Source organism: Cricetulus griseus, chromosome 6, assembly GCF_003668045.3.
Source record: "Cricetulus griseus strain 17A/GY chromosome 6, alternate assembly CriGri-PICRH-1.0, whole genome shotgun sequence".
In the NCBI taxonomy this organism is placed as follows: Eukaryota; Metazoa; Chordata; class Mammalia; order Rodentia; family Cricetidae; genus Cricetulus; species Cricetulus griseus.
This window is the reverse complement of record NC_048599.1, coordinates 146,687,735-146,708,282: the sequence shown is the minus strand read 5'-3', so window position 1 is coordinate 146,708,282 and position 20,548 is coordinate 146,687,735.

Genomic DNA, 20,548 nt, shown 5'->3' with positions numbered 1-20,548 from the left:
GGAAATTCAGCTGGGTCACTTTCCCTGTGGACTCCTGTTGGTGGCATTCTCTTTCCCCTAGAAGATAGTCTTATTTGGAAACTTATCCCAAAATTCACTGCACTTTCTTTTAATAAGGCACAAGTTGAAGTTATGACTTTGTGCAATAACAGAGCTTTGTGGGGACATGAAGACAGGTCCCCCAAAGTTGTTGGACATCGGCACCAATAAACTGAGCAACACTGAACACTTAGCAGTTGGGAGTGATTGTTGGGGCCAGAAAAAGAGTCCCCTGAAATGTAGCACCCTATAAAACATAGCCTTTACTTGAAAGAAAGCAAGGGCAGAAACTTGGCTTTGCACTCAACTGTATTAAAAACTGTTACTTTGTCCTGACTCAGCTTCAAATACACAGAGGGCGAAAAGGCAATAGAGAACCTTGACCCCAGAAGTCCACCCCCAGAGGCCTCCAGCTACTGAGAAGGCAGAAGAGTTGTTCTCTGTCAGCTCCCTCTCCCACTCTCCCTGTGCCCCTGACAGGAAAAGTCTCCACTCTCCTCCCTTCCTCCCTCTCTCAGCTCCTGTCCATTTCCCAGGGAACTCATTCTTGCCAGTAATTGCTCTACCAGAAGGCAGACCCCAGTGCAAAAACCCAGAGAAAGGAAACCAAAGACTGTCGTTCTGGCCTGGACCTAGTCTCTCTCGGATCCTAAGTTTGTGCTTTATACAGGAGGTTAAATTTCAAGTGACAGTGCATTAGGTCTCATGAAAGAGTTCTAGATGTCTGCATTTGGTCTCAGACTTGCCAGAGTATGGAGATGATTGTTATCCCCATTTCACAGCTGCCAAAATGGAGGCTCCAAACATGAGCAATTCCCCAGCCTAGTGAGAGGCAGATCAGAGATAAAAGCTTACGTGTGTCCCCGGTCCACCCCTGAACAGCCCAGGCTTACACTGGATGATTTCCTAAGATGAAAGCAAAATGTAACCAGAGCTTAAGCGTAGTTAACTATGCCCCACTGAGTTAACATAAGAAATGTGTAAATAGGTCAGTTGATGTCATGGTAACAAGGACAAAAGGAATCTGCCTTTTACCAAGTCAGTGGAAATATCTGAACCTTCATAACTTGTCTCATCAATGGCAGGGACTTTTCTACTTCCAGGAACTGCAGACTTTTGGGTGTCAATGCCAAAAAGATGCCTAGCTACACAGCATATGACCAAGATGCCAAGTGAGAGCAGAGGGGCTTCAGCTAAGCACGCCTGCATATGGCTCCTGCCTCTTCGTGATGAACAAAGGGTAAAGGGGCCTGCTTCTGAGGCACAAGCTGTTGGGCTCCCATCCCCAAGAGTGGTGGCAAATGAACCAGTTTAATCCAGAAACGAAGCTGGGTTGTTAATAGCTCTTCTGCTCCTATACCTTCCAAGCACACTTCCTTAGTCATAACCAGGCCAAATGCAATTCTCCTCCAAGACACTTGTACACCGTTTCGATTTAATCATATAGAATTGTATAGCATGTGCCACCCTGAATCCATAATGAGCTGTGCATGAGCAAGGTCTATAACCACTCTATTTTCCTTTATTTCCAGGGCCTTGCACAATGCCCAGAATTTGACAGGGATCCAGGAAGCTCTTGCCTGTGGGCTCTCACTGACAGAGAAGAACATGAGCATCCAAGTTCTAGATTTGGCTTTGCCCCTCATTGGTAGATTAAGCTCCCTTAATCTCTCTGTTGGGGCCTGGAGGGATAGCTCAGCTGTTAAAGGCTAGGCTCACAACCTAAAAAATCTCTCTGTTGGTCTGGAAAACAAGGGACCTGGCCATTCTGGTCATTTCTATCTAAAGCACTAAGATCATGTGATAATCTCAGATGAGAAACAGAAACAAAACCAAACGCATGCACACAATGAGTTATGTATTTCTGTCTGTAAATGTGAAGAGAGCTGAAGGTGCTGTCTGGGGCTTCCTAGAGAAGGATGTAGGGACCTGGAGGGGGGGGGAGGCAGGAGAGTCTTCAAAGCTGAGGAAGACACCTAAGCAAGTTACTGTGGAGGTGGACCAGAACACCAACAGTTTCTATGTTAGAGCTCTACAAGAGAGTCCTGGGAAACAGGCGGCATGTCCGAGTCCTGGTTTAAAATCTCCCTTTGCCATAGGTGTGTCAAGAAGTAACTCTAATGAAAAATATTAAGCAGAGGTCTAGATTTTTCTTAAGGAAAAGCCAGTTTGACACATAAATGGTTGAGATGTAGGAAGCTCATCTTAGGCTAGAGAAGCCAAGAAATTCACTTGCCAGAATTTGTAAAAAGCTGGGAGTGATAGATACCATGCACTGGTGACCCCAGTGCTGGGCAGGTGGGGACAGGTGGGTTCCAGGAACTCTCTGGACAACCTCCCTAGACTATTTGATGAGTCTCAAAGCTTGTCTTAAAAAGAAGGAAGAGGAAGAATGGAAGGGTGGATTCAATAAGCATATTGCTTGCTCGTCTTTGCCATGGCTGGATCTGAACCTCAGTAGACATGTCAGCCATTCCAGGTCATATGGCCTCTGTGGCAGCTGCTCAACAATCGTGATGTGCAAACGCTCTGACACTAACACACAGGGAATGGGTATGAGTGTGCAAGATGGTTCTGAAGGTGACCAGTGGGCAAATGTGCTGAGGAAGTTCATGTCTCTGAAACTCGGGATGGAAAGGATCAATTGTATCTCGAAAGGAAGATGATTGTTTAGAAAGAAAGTGAACAGACTGTGGGTTATAATGCACTCTCAGTGGGAAGAGACCACTGGAGGTTTCCAGTCAGGAATCTAAAGGGGGGGCAGGTCAGCCTGGGTACTAGGACTTTCCCAGCCACATTCATGCTCTTTTCAGAGCATCTGTTGATTTCAAAGAGGCAAAACATACCATGGTAAGAGGGGGTAAGAAAAGACTATGGGATTTGGGCTGTGGTAAATTATTTGGGGAGACTTCAAGGACGCAGAGCTCTGCCCTGGGCTGGACACACAGGCAACCCTATAATGGGGCATCTTGACTCTCTTCCAGTTAGTTAAAAAAAAAAGTCATTGGCTCAGATTAGCCAGATGCATTTTTTTTTTTTTTTGGTTTTTTGTTTGTTTGTTTGGTTTTTTGTGGTTTGGACAATGTTCTTGTTTTTCTTCTCTGCTCAAACATGATTGTAAAGGTATTCTTTGTTAGCATTTTTTTTTTCGAGACAGGGTTTCTCTGTGGCTTTGGAGGCTGTCCAGGAACTAGCTCTTGTAGACCAGGCTGGTCTCGAACTCACAGAGATCCGCCTGCCTCTGCCTCCTGAGGGCTGGGATTAAAGGCGTGTGCCACCAACGCCCGGCTAGCATTTTTATTAATTTATTTTTTTACATTCCAATCCCAGTTCCCCCTCCCTCCTCTCCTCCCGCTCCTCCCACTTCCTCCTCCCCACTCCACCTCCCATCTGCTCTTCAGAGAGGGTAAGGCCTCCCCTAGGAAGCCTAAGTCTGCCCCATCATCTCACTGAGGCAGGACCAAGGCACCTCTCCACCCCCACACCCCTGTGTCTAGGCTGGGCAAGGTATCTCTCAATATAGAATGGGCTCCACTAAGTCAGTTTGTGCTTTAGAGTTAGATCTTGGACCCACTGCCAGTGGCCTCATATATTGCCCCAATCACACCACTGTCACCTATATTCAGGGAGTCTAGTTTGGTCTTATGCAGGTTCCCCATTCGTCAGATCTGAGTCAGTGATCTCTCACTAGCTTGGGTCAGCTGATTCTGTGGGTTTCCCCATCATGGTCTTGACTCCTTTGTTCATATTATCACTCCTCCCTCACTTTGATTGTACTCCAGGAGCTTGGGTCAATGGTTAGTTGTGGATTTCTGCGTCTGTTTCTGGAAGAGGGTTCTAGCTTCTCTGGGGCTGTGGATTGTAGGCTGGGTATCTGTAAAGGTACTCTTTCTATGTCATCTGCATTTTGTCTGGCCTTGGTGTTCTGTGACATAATACACAAAGAACACCATAGCTTGCCCTCAAGCACCAGGCCAATGTCAAGGGCTGCCCTCCTCTTGAACACACATGGTGGCTCACAACCATCCATAATGAGATCTGGCACCCTCTTCTGACCTGCAGACAGACATGCAGGCAGGATGTTGTATTCATACTAAATAAATAAATCTTAAAAAAAAAAAAGGTGGACACCACACACAGGTGCTCACATGTACACACACACTCAATTAGATAAATGAGTAGAATATTCTTTAATGCCTCTAAGCCAGATAAGACAGAGAAAGGAATGTGTGGAGAGAATGGAAGGAGAGGAGCAGGAAAGGGAGAAAGGGGTTTTTAATGAAGGCATCGCTGCTCAGAGTCACCCCAAGGCCCGGCGGGCCCGGCCGGACCTGGCACGCCGGAACACTGCCGATACCGGGGTAACAGTGACACCTCCATCCACGAGAAGAGGGCCGACATCACAGTATTGGATCTGCTTGCATCTACCAGAAGGGAACAGTGGTCCCACAACCACCAGGAGAACAAGAAACACTTGCTACACCCACCAGAAGAAAGGATGAGAAGAGGACAAGGTAAAAGTACATCCAACAACAGAAAACCCAATATGACATCACCAGAGACTAGGAACCATACACCAGTTAAGACCTCAACATCACGATGCAGATGAACCAAAAGAGAATGACCTTAAAAACATCTTCAGGAAAATGATAGAGGACCTCAAAGAGAACATGAGAAAATCCCTTAAAGAAATTGAAGACAAAACAAACCAAAAAATTACAAATTATCAACAAATCTCTCAAGGAAACTGTTCAAGACCTAAAAACTGAATTAGAGACAATAAAGAAAGCACAATCTGAGGGAATGCTGGAAATAGAAAAGCTGGGTAAATGATCAGGAACTACAGATGTAAACATAACCAACAGAATTCAAGAGATGGAAGAGAGAATCTAAGGAGTTGAAGACACACTAGCAGAAATAGATTTATCGACCAAAGAAAATCTTAAGTCCAACAAATCCCTAACACAAAATATCCAGAAAATATGGGATACTATGAAAAGACCAAACCTAAGAATAATAGGTATAGAAGAAGGTGAAGAAATCCAACTCAAAGGCGCAGAAAACATATTCAACAAAATCATAGAAGAAGGGGCTGGAGAGATGGCTCAGAGATTAAGAGCACTGACTGTTCTTCCAGAGGTCCTGAGTTCAATTCCCAGCAACCACATGGTGGCTCACAACCATCCGTAATGAGATCTGGTGCCCTCTTCTGGTGTGCAGATATACATGGAAGCAGAATGTTGTATACATAATAAATAAAATCTAAAAAAAAAAAAAAATCATAGAAGAAAACTTTCCCAACCTAAAGAAAGACATGCCAATGAAAATACAAGAAGCCTACAGAACACCAAATAGACTGAACAAAAAAAAAAAAGGTCACGATCACCACATAATAATCAAAACAACAAGAATACACAACAAAGAGAAAATATTAAGAGCAGCAAAGGAAAAAGGTCAAGTAACCTATAAAGGCAAACTTATCAGAATCACACCTGACTTTTCCTTGGAAACTTTGAAAGCCAGAAGGTCCTGGATAGATATTCTACCTACACTAAGAGACCATGGATGCCAGCCCAGACTACTATACTCAGCAAAGCTTTCAATCATTATAGATGGAGAAAACAAGATATTCCATGACAAAACCAGATTCAAACAATACATATCCACCAATCCAGCCCTACAGAAAGTACTGGAAGGTAAACTGCAACCCAGGGAAGTTAACTACAAGAAAAGCATAGGCAATAGATAATCCCAACTTACCAACAGTCAAAAGCAAAAAGGGATAGAATCCCACACATAGTCTTGCCACCATCACCAAATCAAAAACAAACAAGAATGAACAATAATCAATGGTCATTAATATCCATCAACATTAATGGTCTTAACTCCCCTATAAAAAGACAGATTAGCAGAATGGATAAGAAGACAGAAACTTCTTCTGCTGCATACAAGAAACTCGCCTCAACCTCAAAGACAGATGGTACCTAAGAATTAAAAGTTGGGGAAAGATCTTCCAATCAAATGGACCCAAGAAACAAGTGGGGGTAGCAATCCTAATATCCAATAAATTGGACTTTAAACTAAAATTAGTCAAAAGAGATGAAGAAAGTCATTTCCTACTCATCATAGGAGAAATCCATCAGGATGAAGTCTCAATTCTGAACATTTATGCCCCAAATACAAAGGCATCCACGTTTGTAAAAGAAACTCAAATCACACATAAAACTGCACACACTTATAGTGGGAGATTTCAACACCCCACTCTCATCACTGGACAGGACACCAGACAGAAACTTAACAAAGAAACAAAAGAACTAACAGAAGTTATGGCGCAATTGGACTTAACAGATATCTATAGAACATTCCACCCAAATACAAAACAATTTACCTTCTTCTCAGCACCACATGGAACCTTCTCTAAAATCGACCACATACTTGGCAACATAGCAAACCTCAACAAGTACAAAAAAAATTGAAATAACCCCCTGTGTCTTATCAGACCACCATGCTTTAAAATTAGAATTCAACAACAACAAGAACTACAAAAAACCTACAAACTCATGGAAATTAAGTAACAACCAATTGCACAATTCATGGGTCCAGGAAGAAATAAAAAAAGAAATTAAAGATTTCCTAGAATTCAATGAGAATGTGGGCACAACATATCCAAACCTATGGGATACTCTGAAAGCAGTGCTAAGAGGAAAGTTCATAGCGCTAAATGCCAACATGAAGAAACAGGAGAATAATCACACTAGAGAATTAACAGCACAACTGAAAGCTTTAGAAAACAAAGAAGCCAATACAACCCGGAGGAGCAGGCGCCAGGAAATAATCAAATTGAGGGCTGAAATCAATAAAATGGAAACTAGAAGAACAATACAAAGAATCAATATAACAAAAAGTTGGTTCTTCGAGAAAATCAACAAGATAGACAAACTTTATCCAAACTTACCAAACAACAAAGAGTGAACATGCAAATTAATAAAATCAGGAATGAAAAGGGGGTCATAACAACAGATACAAAGGAAATCCAGAGAATCATCAGGTCATACTTTGAAAACCTATATTCCTAAAATTTGAAAATCTAAAGAAAATGGACAATTTTCTGGACAGATTTCACTTTCCAAAATTAAATCAAGAACAGATAAGCAACTTAAATAGACCTATAACCTATAATGAAATTGAAGCCGTCATTAGAAGTCTCCCAACCAAAATAAGCCCAGGGCCAGATGGCTTCAGTGCAGAATTCTACCAGAAATTCAAAGTACAGCTAATACCAATTCTCTTCAAAGTATTCCACATAATAGAAGCAGAAGGGTCATTACCAAACTCTTTTTATGAGGCCACAATAACCTTGATACCCAAGCCACACAAAGACACAACTAAGAAAGAAAACTATAGACCAATATCCCTCATGAACATTGATGCAAAAATTCTCAATAAAATATTTGCAAATCGAATCCAAGAACACATCAGAGAAATCATCCATCCCGATCAAGTAGGCTTCATCCCAGGGATGCAAGGATGGTTGCATACGAAAATCCATCAATGTAATCCACCATATAAACAGACTGAGAAAAAAAATCACATGATCATCTCACTAGATGCCGAAAAAGCCTTTGACAAAATCCAACATCCCTTCATGATAAAGGTCCTGGAGAAATCAGGGATAACAGGAACATACCTCAACATAATAAAAGCAATATACAGCAAGCCAACAGCCAACATCAAATTAAATGGAGAGAAACTCAATGCAATTCCTCTAAAATCAGGTACAAGACAAGGCTGTCCACTCTCTCCATACCTCTTCAATATTGTCCTTGAAGTTCTAGCTAGAGCAATAAGAAAACAAAAGGAGATCAAGGGAATACAAATCGGAAAGGAAGAAGTCAAACTCTCACTATTTGCAGATGATACGGTAGTCTCCATAAGTGACCCGAAAAACTCAACCAGGGAACTCCTATGGCTGATAAACACCTTCAGCAAAGTGGCAGGATACAAGATTAACTCAAAAAAATCTGTAGCCCTACTATATACGGATGACACATTGGTGGAGAAAGAAATCAGAGAAGCATCACCCTTTACAATTGCCACAAACAACATAAAATACCTTGGAGTAACACTAACCAAAAAAGTGAAAGACCTGTACCATAAGAATTTTGAGTCTCTAAAGAAAGAAATTAAAGAAGATACCAGAAAATGGAAAGATCTCCCATGCTCTTGGATAGGCAGGATCAACATAGTAAAAATGGCAATCTTGCCAAAAGCAATCTACAGATTCAATGCAACCCCCATCAAAATCCCAACACATTTCTTCACTGACCTTGAAAGAACAATTCTCAACTTAATATGGAGAAACAAAAGACCTAGGATAGCCAAAACAACCCTGTACAACAGAGGAATTTCTGGAGGCATCACCATACCTAACTTTAAGCTCTATTACAGAGCTATAGTCCTGAAAACAGCTTGGTATTGGCACAAAAATAGACAGGTAGACCAAAGGAATAGAGTTGAAAACCCTGAAATTAACCCACACACCTACGAACACCTGATTTTTGACAAACAATCCAAATATATACACTGGAACAAAGAGAACATCTTCAACAAATGGTGCTGGCATAACCGGATGCAAACATGGAAAAGACTACAGACAGACCCAAGCCTTTCGCCCTGCACAAAACTTAAGTCAAAATGGATCAAAGACCTCAACATAAACCCAGTCACACTGAATCTACTAGAAGATAAAGTGGGAAATACCCTTGAATTAATCAGTACAGGAGACCGCTTCCTGAACATAACACCAGTAGCACAGACACTGAGATCAACAATTAATAAATGGGACCTCCTGAAACTTAGAAGCTTCTGTAAGGCAAAGGACACAGTCAGCAAGACAAAACAACAGCCCACAGACTGGGAAAAGATATTCACCAACCCCACATCAGACAGAGGGCTGATCTCCAAAATATACAAAGAACTCAGGAAGCTATTCTCGAAAACACCAAACAATCCAATTTAAAAATGGGGTACAGAACTAAATAGACAATCCTCAATAGAGGAATCTAAAATGGCTGAAAGACACATAAGAAAGAGTTCAACATCCTTAGCCATCAGGGAAATGCAAATCAAAACAACTCTGTGATACCATCTTACTCCAGTCAGAATAGCTAAAATCAAAAATACCAATGACAGTTTATGCTGGAGAGGATGCAGAGAAAGAGGAACACTCCTCCACTGCTGGTGGGAGTGCCAACTTCTACAGCCACTTTGGAAATCAGTGTGGCGACTCCTCAGGAAAATGAGAATCAGTCTACCACAAGATCCAGCAATTCCACTCCTAGGCATATACCCAAAAGAAGCACATTCATATAACAAGGACATCTGTTCAACCATGTTCAAAGCAGCATTATTTGTAATAGCCAGAAACTGGAAGCAGCCTAGATGCCCCTCAACTGAAGAATGAATAAGAAAATGTGGTACATTTATACAATGGAGTACTACTCAGCAGAAAAAAACAATGGAATCTTGAAATTTGCAGGAAAATGGATGGAACTCGAAGAAACCATTCTGAGTGAGGTAACCCAATCACAAAAAGACAAACATGATATGTACTCACTCATATGTGGACCTGCTTTATGATACAGAGTAGTGACCATGCTTTATCAGAGCTGTTTTTAATGATGTTGCTCAGAATGGTTTACTTCCAGATGATGATTGAGAAGCTAATTTAAAAAAAAAAAATGGTGCCAGGTACCACAAGAGTAACAGAACTGTGCTGTTTTTCTGGGATTTTATTTTTTACTTTTTTTTTTAATGGAGAGTGCTGGATGTCTCTACAATTTTGTTCAAATGACTGCAGAACCTGGAAAAGCTGTTGCTGCTATTGATGCATAACATACTGCCGTTATTGGTCTTTTTATATAAATATAAATATATATAATTTGAATTTTTGGAAACTTTAGCTGTGCTGTCAACTTTGGAAAGAAGTATCCCAGTTTACCGTGTTGAGTCGACATTGTACAAAAATTAACAGCCATATTGGTCTAGAAATGTTGAACTTAATTTTTTCCATTTGTACAGTGATAATGCACTGTATTAAATATGTAAGGTCTTAAAAAAAAAAAAGAAGGGATTTTGAGAGCCCATCCCATGTGAAGAGATGCTCTCTTGCCCTGGACACATGGGGAAGGACCTAGGCCTGGCCAAGGATGATGTGGTAGACTTTGGGGAGCCCCTTTTGAGGGCCTTACCCTGCCTGAGGAGTGGAGGGGGGATGGCTAGGGGCAGGTGGGATGTTGGGGGGAGGGGAGAGAGAGGGAGAAGGGATTGACATCTGAAGAAAGCTTGTTCCTAATTTGAACTAATAAAATAAAATAAAAGACACAATGAAGGCTTCATGTCTAAGAACCTCCAGGGTCTTCACAGCTTCTTGGGACACAATGTTTATTCCCTCATGAACAGATATGGGGGTGTGATGTCATGAGTTTTGTAGTCCTAAAATGTCCAAACCCAAAACAAGAGCTCACCCTATGCCATCTGCTATTTTCACCTGGGATAGCAGGCCCAGCGGAACCACTGCCTGCGGTTTATGGTGCTGAGAAGTGCAAGGCCAGGACAGAAGCCCAAGGCCTCTGACTGGGCCCACTGCTCTTCTACCACACAGGCAAACAGAAAGTATAGAGAAATCAGTCTGTGAATAAGCATGTCCGTACAACCAGAACTATTCAAAGATGACATAGAACTCTCTAGGAAGGACCTAAGCCATTATGGGTTTAACTCCCAGCTCTGGAGATGACCAAGCAAAGTCCAGACACCGCCTTCCAGGAATATTGCATGGGCAAGGAGGGGGCAGGCCTTGATAATATCCAGCGTCCTTGCACCTGTAAGGGACCCTTAACAATGAAAAACAAGTTACCTCCTTAGGCCTCAGTACTCACATCTGAAAAACAGAAGTGCTAATAATGCCCTAGTTGGAGAATTTTTATACGACTTGAATGAGAACACAGATAACATGGAATGATTAGCCCAGTAAAAGTGGCTGTGGTGGTTAGTGGCTTGTCAACTTGATAGGGTCTGTCAACCTGAACGACAGGACTGTGAACACGCCTTGAGGGATTTTCTTTATTGGTTCATTGAGGTGGGAAGGCTCACCCTAAAGGTAGGTGGTACCATCCCACAGGACAGGGTCCTGAACTGAATGAAAAGGAAAGGGTGAGCTAAACACCATCTCTCCGTGTGTCCCCACAACAGGTGGACCAGTTGCCTCCTGTTCCTGACACCATTTCCATTACTACTCTGGGCTGTACCCTCAAACATTGAGTCATGACACCCTCCCTTCCTTAACCTGGCTTTGTCAGGTATTTTTCACAGCAATAAAAGGGTAACCAATGTACTCATGGTTCACTAGTAACATGTTTCCTGGCATACCACAGGTGACAACAACAACAAAAAACTTTCCTAGTGAACATACTACTTACAGTTATAAACTGTTAACTGTTAACATTCAAGATTTCCCCCAGAAGGACAAGATCTCCTGAGAAAATTGGGAGCATGGGGGGAGAGGAAAAGGGGAGGGGGGAGAAGAACATGAGGGATCAGAAGGTCGAGTTGAGGGAAGAATAGAGAAGAAGAGCAAGAAAAGAGATACCTTGATAGAGGGAGCCATTATGGGTTTAACGAGAAATCTGGCACTAGGGAAATGTCCAGGGACCCACAAGGATGACACAAACTAAGAATCTAAGCAATAGTGGAGAGGCTACCTTAAATGCCCTTCCCCTATAGTGAGAATGATGACTACCTTAAATGCCATCCTAGAGCCTTCACCCAGTAGCTGATGGAAGCAGAAGCAGAGATTCACAGCTAAGCACTGAGCCAAACTCCTGGAATCCAGTTGTAGAGAGGGAGGAGTGATAAGCAAAGGGGTCAAGACCATGCTGGGGAAACCCACAGAAACAGCTGACCTGAGCAAGTGGGAGCTCACAGACTCCAGTCTGACAGCTGGGGAACCAGCATAGGAGGGAACCAGGTCCCCTGAATATGGGTGTCAGTTGGGAGGCCTGGGCAGTCTATGGGACCTCTTGTGGTAGAACCAATATTTATCCTAGTGCACCAATGGGCTTTGGGAGCCCATTACCTATGGAGGGAAACTCTCTCAGTCTATATACACAAAGGGAGGGCCTAGGTCCTGCCCCACATGATATCACAAACTTTGATGGTCCCCCATGGGCGGCCTCACCCTCCCTGAGGAGTGGATGGGGGTAAGATGGAGGGTTGGTGGGAGGAATAGGAGGACAGGAGGAAGAGGGAACTGGGATTGGTATGTAAAATGAGATTGCTTTTTAATTTAAATAAAATTAATTAAAAAATATTTCTCCCAGAAGTCATATGATCCCCATTTTACAGGTAACACAAAGAACCCAGGGTTCCACAACAGGGTCAGATTCTCAGCACTAGCTCTACTTTCCTCTATTGGTGGCCTGAGGTGCCTTCCCACAGCTCCGTGACAGAAATAGTAACAGAGAAGAGGGGGGTGTTTCTTCAGAAATGGTATGAAGAAGTGAGATACTGAACCATGAGTCAGAAGAGCGTTCTCAAAAGCCCAGTCTGAAGGAACCCTGATTCTACTGCTGAGTAACTTCTGCTTATCTGTGTGGAGCTACCCTGACTTGTTACCCTGGGAAAGTTCTAGAACCACACCCATAAAGTGAAAGTGACATCCTCAGCACAGCTGGCTGCAAAGATTAGAAGCTGCTTATGTGTCAGAGGCGTAGCAGTGGCCACAGCCAACTGCCAGATTTTATGTCTTCTCTGTGCCTCCCTTCTCTTTTGGAAAAGAGGTGGCAGGTCCCTACAGGCCCTGCTTACAGATCTGTTGCAGGGATGGAGCAGGTCAAAGAGATGAAAAGGGCTGGAGAGATGGTTCAGCAATCAGGAGCACTGGCTGTTCTTGCAAAGGGTCCTTTGCTGATTCCAGCACCCAAATGGTGGCTCAGAACCACCTGTCACTGCAGCTCCAGGGAATTTGATGTCCTCTTCCATGATGCCTTCTTCTAATCTCTGTGGGCATTAGACATGCACTTGGTGCACATACATACATGTCGACAAAACATTCATACATACAAAATAAATAAGTAAAGCTTTAAAATAAAAGAAAGCATGTAGAACATTTCAATTGTAGAACAAAAACAGATGGTCAGATAGTCTTAGCTCCTTTGCATGTTGCTACTGCAAAATAGCTGACCAAAGTGACTTAGGGAGAAGGGTGGGCTCTGGCTCACAGTTCCCAAGAGACACAGTCTTCACAGTGGGGAAGCATGGCAGCACTGTGGGCTGGTCACACTGTGTGGGCAGTCAGGAAGCAGAGAGAGAACAGGAAGTGGGGTTGAGCTACAAACCCTCATGGCCTACCCAAGTGATGCATTTCTTCCTGTAGGTCTCCACTCCTTAAAGACCCCACACCTGCCCACACAACACTGCCTGGGAATCACAAGCACCCAGACAGGTGAGCCTGTGGGGACTTCACATCCAAACCACCACAGCACCTTTCTGCTGAGATATTACGGAGACTATACTGTGCTTTTAAAGGTGTACAGGGCTAGAGATACAGTTTCTTAGGGTTCTATTGCTGTGAGGAGACATCATGACCACTGCAAACCTTATAAAGGAAAAACGTTTAATTGGGGCTGTATATTAGTCGGGTTCTCTAGAGTCACAGAACTTACAAAATGAATATATAGGGGGAATTTGTTGGAATTACTTAAAAGCTGCAGTCCCACAATTACTAGCTGTGAATGGAAAGTCCAAGAATCTAGAGTTGCTCAGCCCCATAAGGTTGGGTGTCTCAGCTAGTCTTCTGTAGATACTGGAATCCCAAGGATGAAGGCTCTAATGCCAGTGAAGAAATGGACAGGCTGATGAGGCAAAGGCAAGCAAATGAAGAATGAACAATCCCTTCCATCTTGCATTGCCCTTATATAGGCTTCCAGCAGAAGGTGTGGCCCAGATTAAAGGTTTGCCTTCCCACCTCAAGATCTGGATCACAGGCTGGCTTACAGTTCAGAGATTTAGTCTATTATCATCATGGCAGTGCACAGGCAGACACGGTGCTGGAGAAGTAGCTGAGAGTTCTACATCTGGATTGGCAGGTAGCAGGAAGAGAGTGACACTGGACTTAACTTGAGCATTTGAAACCTCAAAGCCAACCCCCCAGTGACACACTTCCTTCAATGAGGCCACACCAATCCAACAAAGCCACACTTCCTAATGGTACCACTCCCTGTGGACCTGGGGTAGGAAGCATCTTCATTCAAACCACACAGATACCTCAGTGGATAAAACATTTGCCACACAAGCATGAGGACCTGAGTTCAGATCTCCCCCAAATCACATAAAAACCAGGCAGACATGTGGGCCACCTGTACTCCTAGCACTTGGAAGGCAGAGACAAGCATTTTCCAGGGAAAGCTGGCTAGCTAGAATTGCTAGGACTTGAACTTTGATTTCAATTGAGAGACCCTACCTCAATAAATAAAATGGAAAGTTACTGAGGAAGACACCCAGCATCAACTTTAGGCCTCCACAATCAGATACACACATGTGCGTATATATCCATAGTATACATGCATGTATACTACACACAGACACACACAAAAATGATAATAGGAGAAATGCCACTATTTTAAAAATAATCTTCCACACCACTGGTTTCCCGGTTAGTACTTCTTAGTTAATGCAGCTGTGTCCTTGGCTCAGTGCCCCTCAAAAACACATCCCCTGTCTGGCACCATCCATGTCATATAGGAGCTTGTTAAGAGTAGAGTCTCAGACCCCACCATAGTCACTGTAAACCTATATTTTAACAAGTCTCCAGGAACATTATAGGGACATTGAAGCTTAAGGAGTATTGTTGGTTCTTATTCTGTGGGGCCTGACTAGACTGCAACTTTTACCTCTACATAGTGCCATACACTAAAGATGCAGCATGGACCATGAAAACCCTGAGCTATTGTGTTAGTTAAACTGTCAACTTGACACAATCTAGAATCTCCTGGGAAGACAGCTCAATTGAGCAATTATCTAGATCACATGGCCTGTGGGCGTGTCTGTGGGGAGTTGTCTTGATTGTTCATTGACATAGAAAGATCTAGCCCTTCATGGGTGGCACCATTCCCTAGGCAGAGTCCCAGAACTGTGTAAGAGTGATTAAAACCAGCTGAGTAGGCAGCATGAACACATCCGTGTGCCTCTGCTCTTGGCTGTGCATCTGACACTTTAACTCTCTGCCTTGACTTCCTTGCAATTATGAGCTGCAACCTGGAACTGTCAGCTAAATAAGCCCCTTCTTCTCCTAAGTTACTCATTCTTGGGGTGTTGTATCAAAGAAACAGAAATGAAAGTAGAACAGCTTCCAGAAGCAATAGATACTAAGGACTCAGTGGATGAAATTAAGCGTTTCTTGGCAGCCACAGTTCAGCAGAATGGCATAACAGGGAGAGACTGCACATACAATGTGGACACACACAGTGACTACAGAGATGCTCACCTAGACTGCACATACAATGTGGACACACACAGTGACTACAGAGATGCTCACCTAGACTGCACATACCATGTGGACACGCACAGTGACTACAGAGATGCTCACCTAGACTGCACATACCATGTGGACACGCACAGTGACTACAGAGATGCTCACCTAGACTGCACATACCATGTGGACACGCACAGTGACTACAGAGATGCTCACCTAGACTGCACATACAATGTGGACATGCACAGTGACTACAGAGATGTTCACCTAGACTGCACATACCATGTGGACATGCACAGTAACTACAGAGATGCTCACCTAGATTAAGGCAGTGCAGAGGATGAGGGCCTTCTGAGGAGCCTCCGAGGCTTGAGGCCCTGAGCAAATAGTACCAAGAAGGGTTACCAGGAAGGTGAGGGACCATGTTCAACAAAAAAGAAATGGGTAGGAAGAGCCAAGGAACACTGACTGAGCCAGGCATAGGTCACCATGGACAGCTGGTGCCACAGACCTGTTTGTGCTGAAGAGTGAGGAGTTTTAAGGTAATGCCCCACCCAAGATAGATGGAGGCAAACAGACAGTATCATAATTAAGGCTACCTCTACAGCCATCTCTCATCCACCCCTAAAGGTCTTAAGCCCCCTCACCTTGTAGAGAAGAGTGAGTAAAATGTTAGCTCCTATCAATTGCCATCTAATCAGCATGCCTACCCAGCATGTGCAGAACATTCACACATTGGTGAGAAGGGAGGAGTCACTACCTTGGTAAGGAGTTGAGGGGCCTGAGATGTGTAGTTCTCTCATGTGACCCAGGGCTGTGTACCCAGAGAGCATCACAGGAGGCTGTGGTTCAGCTCTTCCCTGCACATCTGAGGAAAGTCCACAGGGATTCCCTTCTTCAACATCACTGTTTTATAGATGGTGAAAGAGGCCTGGGGAGGGAAGATGATTTGCAAGCCCTATTGTAGGCACTTGAATTATCCATCCTGGTGACAGCTTCCCAAACATTTGGCTAGCCAGGGTCCAGCAGAGGCCCTGTGAGTACTTGCATGGCTGGACTATTGGCCACCTGTCCTAGTTCGCTTTCTATTGCTGTGATTAAACACCATGACCAAAAAGCAACCTGAAGGGAAGAAAAGTTTACTGGCTTGCTCCCCATGGCTTGCTCAGCCTGCTTTCTTATACAGTCCAGGACTACCTGCATAGGGCTGGCACCACCCACAGTGGACTGGACCCTCCTACATTAATCATTAATAAAGAAAATACCCTACAGACATGCCCACAGGCCAATCTGATGAAGGCAATTGAGGTTCCCTCTTCACAAGTGACTCTAGTAGTGTCAAGTTGAAATGGCATAAACTATTACACCACTCATGCCCATCCACTCCAGGATTCTGCCACCCCTTTGTGAAAACTCTTAGCTGTTTCCACCTGTTACCCAAGGCCAACATTACTTTCCTTTAAGCTGTTTGTCCTGCCCCTGTAGTTTGTCATCCCCTGTAATCCTCTGCCCTGCCCTCTCTGTCTTAAGCACAGGATCTAGAGTAGGGCAAATATGAATTCTAGTCTGTGACACGTCACAGAACATGAGGTCAGGAGTTGGTTGGCATAGAACTTTCAACACAAGCAAGTGGATGTGGAACCCTCAACCTGAAGACACCAGGGTCCCCAGAAGAAGAGAGCTGGAAGCCTGACGCCCAGCTGAGTTTTGTGCTGATGGCTAAGTAGCTTAGACTGAGGCAAGCACATGCTCTTAGCTTTGAGATAGGATAGAAGCAAACACCCACAACTAGAAGATTCATTTCACGATATAAAACATAACCCTTACATCAAGCAAATAAATTCATTGCATATACTCATGAATCTACATTGTCCCTTACTGCCTGTAAGAGCACATTCAGAGGGAAGAGAGAGCCCCGTTTCTACCTTTTACTGAAGCCTTGAACATCTTGTGACTATTTTGATCAGCCTTAGGAAGTAGGAAGTTCTATGGTTATATATGCCAACAGATAACATTCAGTATTTAGATCCATACAAAAGGAAGATTCCAAACTTGATTTAAAACACCATCTTTGCACAGGTGGATTCCTGTAGCTGGAGCTTAGATTACAGTGGCTACTTTTGTCTTCAAGGCCACTCTTCTCCATTTCTAACTGGCTTCTTTGTTGTTAATTATGGTGATAAATTTTACTATGTGACATGCAATTTAATACCTCGGCCTCTTCTACCTGAGCTCCAGTAGCACTGAGTGTATTCAAGTTCTTCTGCTGCCCTGACTGGAGCTGGAGTGATGGGTAGGAAGGAGAGGTAGGTGCAAGCTCGGACCTCTTACTTAACCAAAGGTTTGTAAGATGACTCCTGAGGGCTTTGGTCTGGTTGCGTGGGCTTGTCCATGGGGTTTTCAAACATCCCCTTATACCAATCTCTATAACTTCTTGTCCTCACTTAAGCACTGCCCTAAATTGCATTTCTTACTTCTGGAGCCCTCAGAATCTAACAGGACCTGTTACTTGACCCCCTCCTAATTCTGTGATTTGTCCCCTCCCCAGGGCATCAGCTAGACCTAAAAGGACTTCACATCTATTTTGTATACAGCCATCATCTTCTACATAAGAACAGAGGGGCCTTGGGCTCAAAAGCCATTTCCCCTCTGTCTTGTCTAAACAGATGCTCACCTCCCAGCCTTTCCATTTTAACACACATACACACACACACACACACACACACACACACACACACACACACACACAGGTGCATACCTATATGGTGAAATCAGAGGTGAACCCAATAGTTTCTCAGACTATTCCACCTACTACAGGGCCTGTGAGAGCAGTGCAAAACAGGGTAATTCTTGCCAGAGTCTGGAGAGAAGGCTCTGTAGGGGTGACCTCTGAGTGAGGTTTTAAAGCATGACCAGGATTGGGCTGGGGAAATGGCTGAGTTAGTAAAATGTTTAACATATAAGCATGAGGAACTGAGTGTAATCTCCAGCATCCATGGGCATGGCAGAATGTGTTTGGAACCCCAGCTCTAGGAAGGCAAATAGGAAAATGCATTCCTAGCTCACTGGCTAGCTAGCCTAGCCTAATCTTCAAGCCCCAGGCTAGTCTCGAAACACAAGGCAGAGGGCTGCTGCAGAGCAATTCGGGAAGTGGACCTCTGACCTAAACATGCATGCAGAAAAACAATTAGTCAGTCAACTAAAAATAGTGTCCGGGATTTAAATGTGCTCAAATGAAGTCATTCCAGCCAGCAATCATCCGAAGCAATGGGGACAGAGTCTTTTGTGTTTGTGTAAATGAGACAAGTGAAGAGAAAGCCAGGTGGAACCAAAAGCAAACAGAAAAGTCTTAGGTTCCTTCCTGCCAGAGGTGAGAAGTTGGCGGTTGGAGACTACTGAACAGGACAGTGGCAGGGGACCAGGGAGGGCAGTCGTCCGCACTGGAGCGTGTTCTGCATGTCCTTGAATCATTAACTAGGACCCATTAAAATGAAAAACAAACCCATAACCTTCCAGGATCTGCCTTCTTTTCAGGACAACTGCAAAGTAGAACTGAATATCTATAAGGACATCTAGGCCTGATGCCACTTCTCTGTAAGGGACATTAATACCAATGCTGGTTCCAAGACCTGACTCCTTCCTGAAGCCCAGGCTCCAAGGGCTGATGCGGGGATCCCCATCAGGCCTGGGACCACCACCCTCTACAGAGTCACAGTCAAGGGACTTTCATTTCTGAGATGAGCACTGTAGTGTGTTTCACTTCAGACCCCATGCTGAGCCCCACAGAATTCAGATGTGGAGCCAAAGGGGAAACCCAAGAGACAAGAAAAGACAGCAGTGGGGTTGGGTTCAAATCCCAGGACTTCTCCCTTCCCTTTCCCATCTCAAGATCTTTTCACCTTAATCTTTAGAGTGAAAACAAAACTACCTACCTCAAAAGGCCACTGGGGAAGTAGGCTAAAATGACAGAGTTTTGCAGGTATAATTAACAGTGGGCAGGTACCCAGAAACAACCACCCCCCAATGTCTCTCTGTGCCTCCATCTCCTCACCTATTACCTGTGATGGGCATTGAAGAACAGGTTGAGTTAGGTGATGTCCCCAAACTCAGGGCCCCTAGGTGGGGTAGAGGACTTTTAGTCAGAATTCTGAGAATTATTTCTTCTTTTAGTTTTAATAAACACGCACATGTCCACCTACTTGTAGGACACATTGGTGCACACTTAGATGAGCACACGTGTGCCAGTATCACCCCCTCTCAGCCATCCTCAGACTTGGTTTCCCTGTTTGATGATTCATTCCTGCAAGAGCCCACTCGGCGAGGAGGATGGTGCCCAGCAGGGGGCACTCCAAGTGTAACCTCCAGGCCAAGGTTCGGGAGAAAGGCAAAAGGCCAAGGAAATTTCAGTGGAAAAAAATAGAGAAAAGATTCCAGGTTTATGAAAACCAGACTTTGAAAAATAAAACTGCTGATTTGTCTCCCGGGTTACAGAAAAAGAATGCCACAGTCACACCGAGATTTCCAGGAAACTCTTGGGGAAGGCTGGGCCAGGGTGGCAGGGGGCTGGCAGGAAGAACTTGGGGAAGCCCATCTTAGACTCTGATGCCCTAGAAGGGAGAGATGAGGGCAATGATGTGTATGTCGGAGCATGTTTGTGCTCACACTTTTGGACATGAAGGGTTATGTATGTTTATGTGTGCCATGTCTGGACATGTGTTTGTGTGGAACTGTGGGTACAATCCCACAAGTTATTTATTGAATAATTTCTATGTTCTGCTGGGAAAATAATCAAATAAAAAGCATCTTTAAACTCATGTGGCTTAGCAAAGTAGCAGACAATCTCAGTGTGGGTGTCTGGAAGGCAGCTGGAGTGCATTGACCGACCCTGGCTTTGTAATCAGATAACCTGTATTCTAATCCAGCCACCCACTAGCTGCATGACTTGGCAATTTCCTTGACATTCACTCCTTTTAGAGGAGA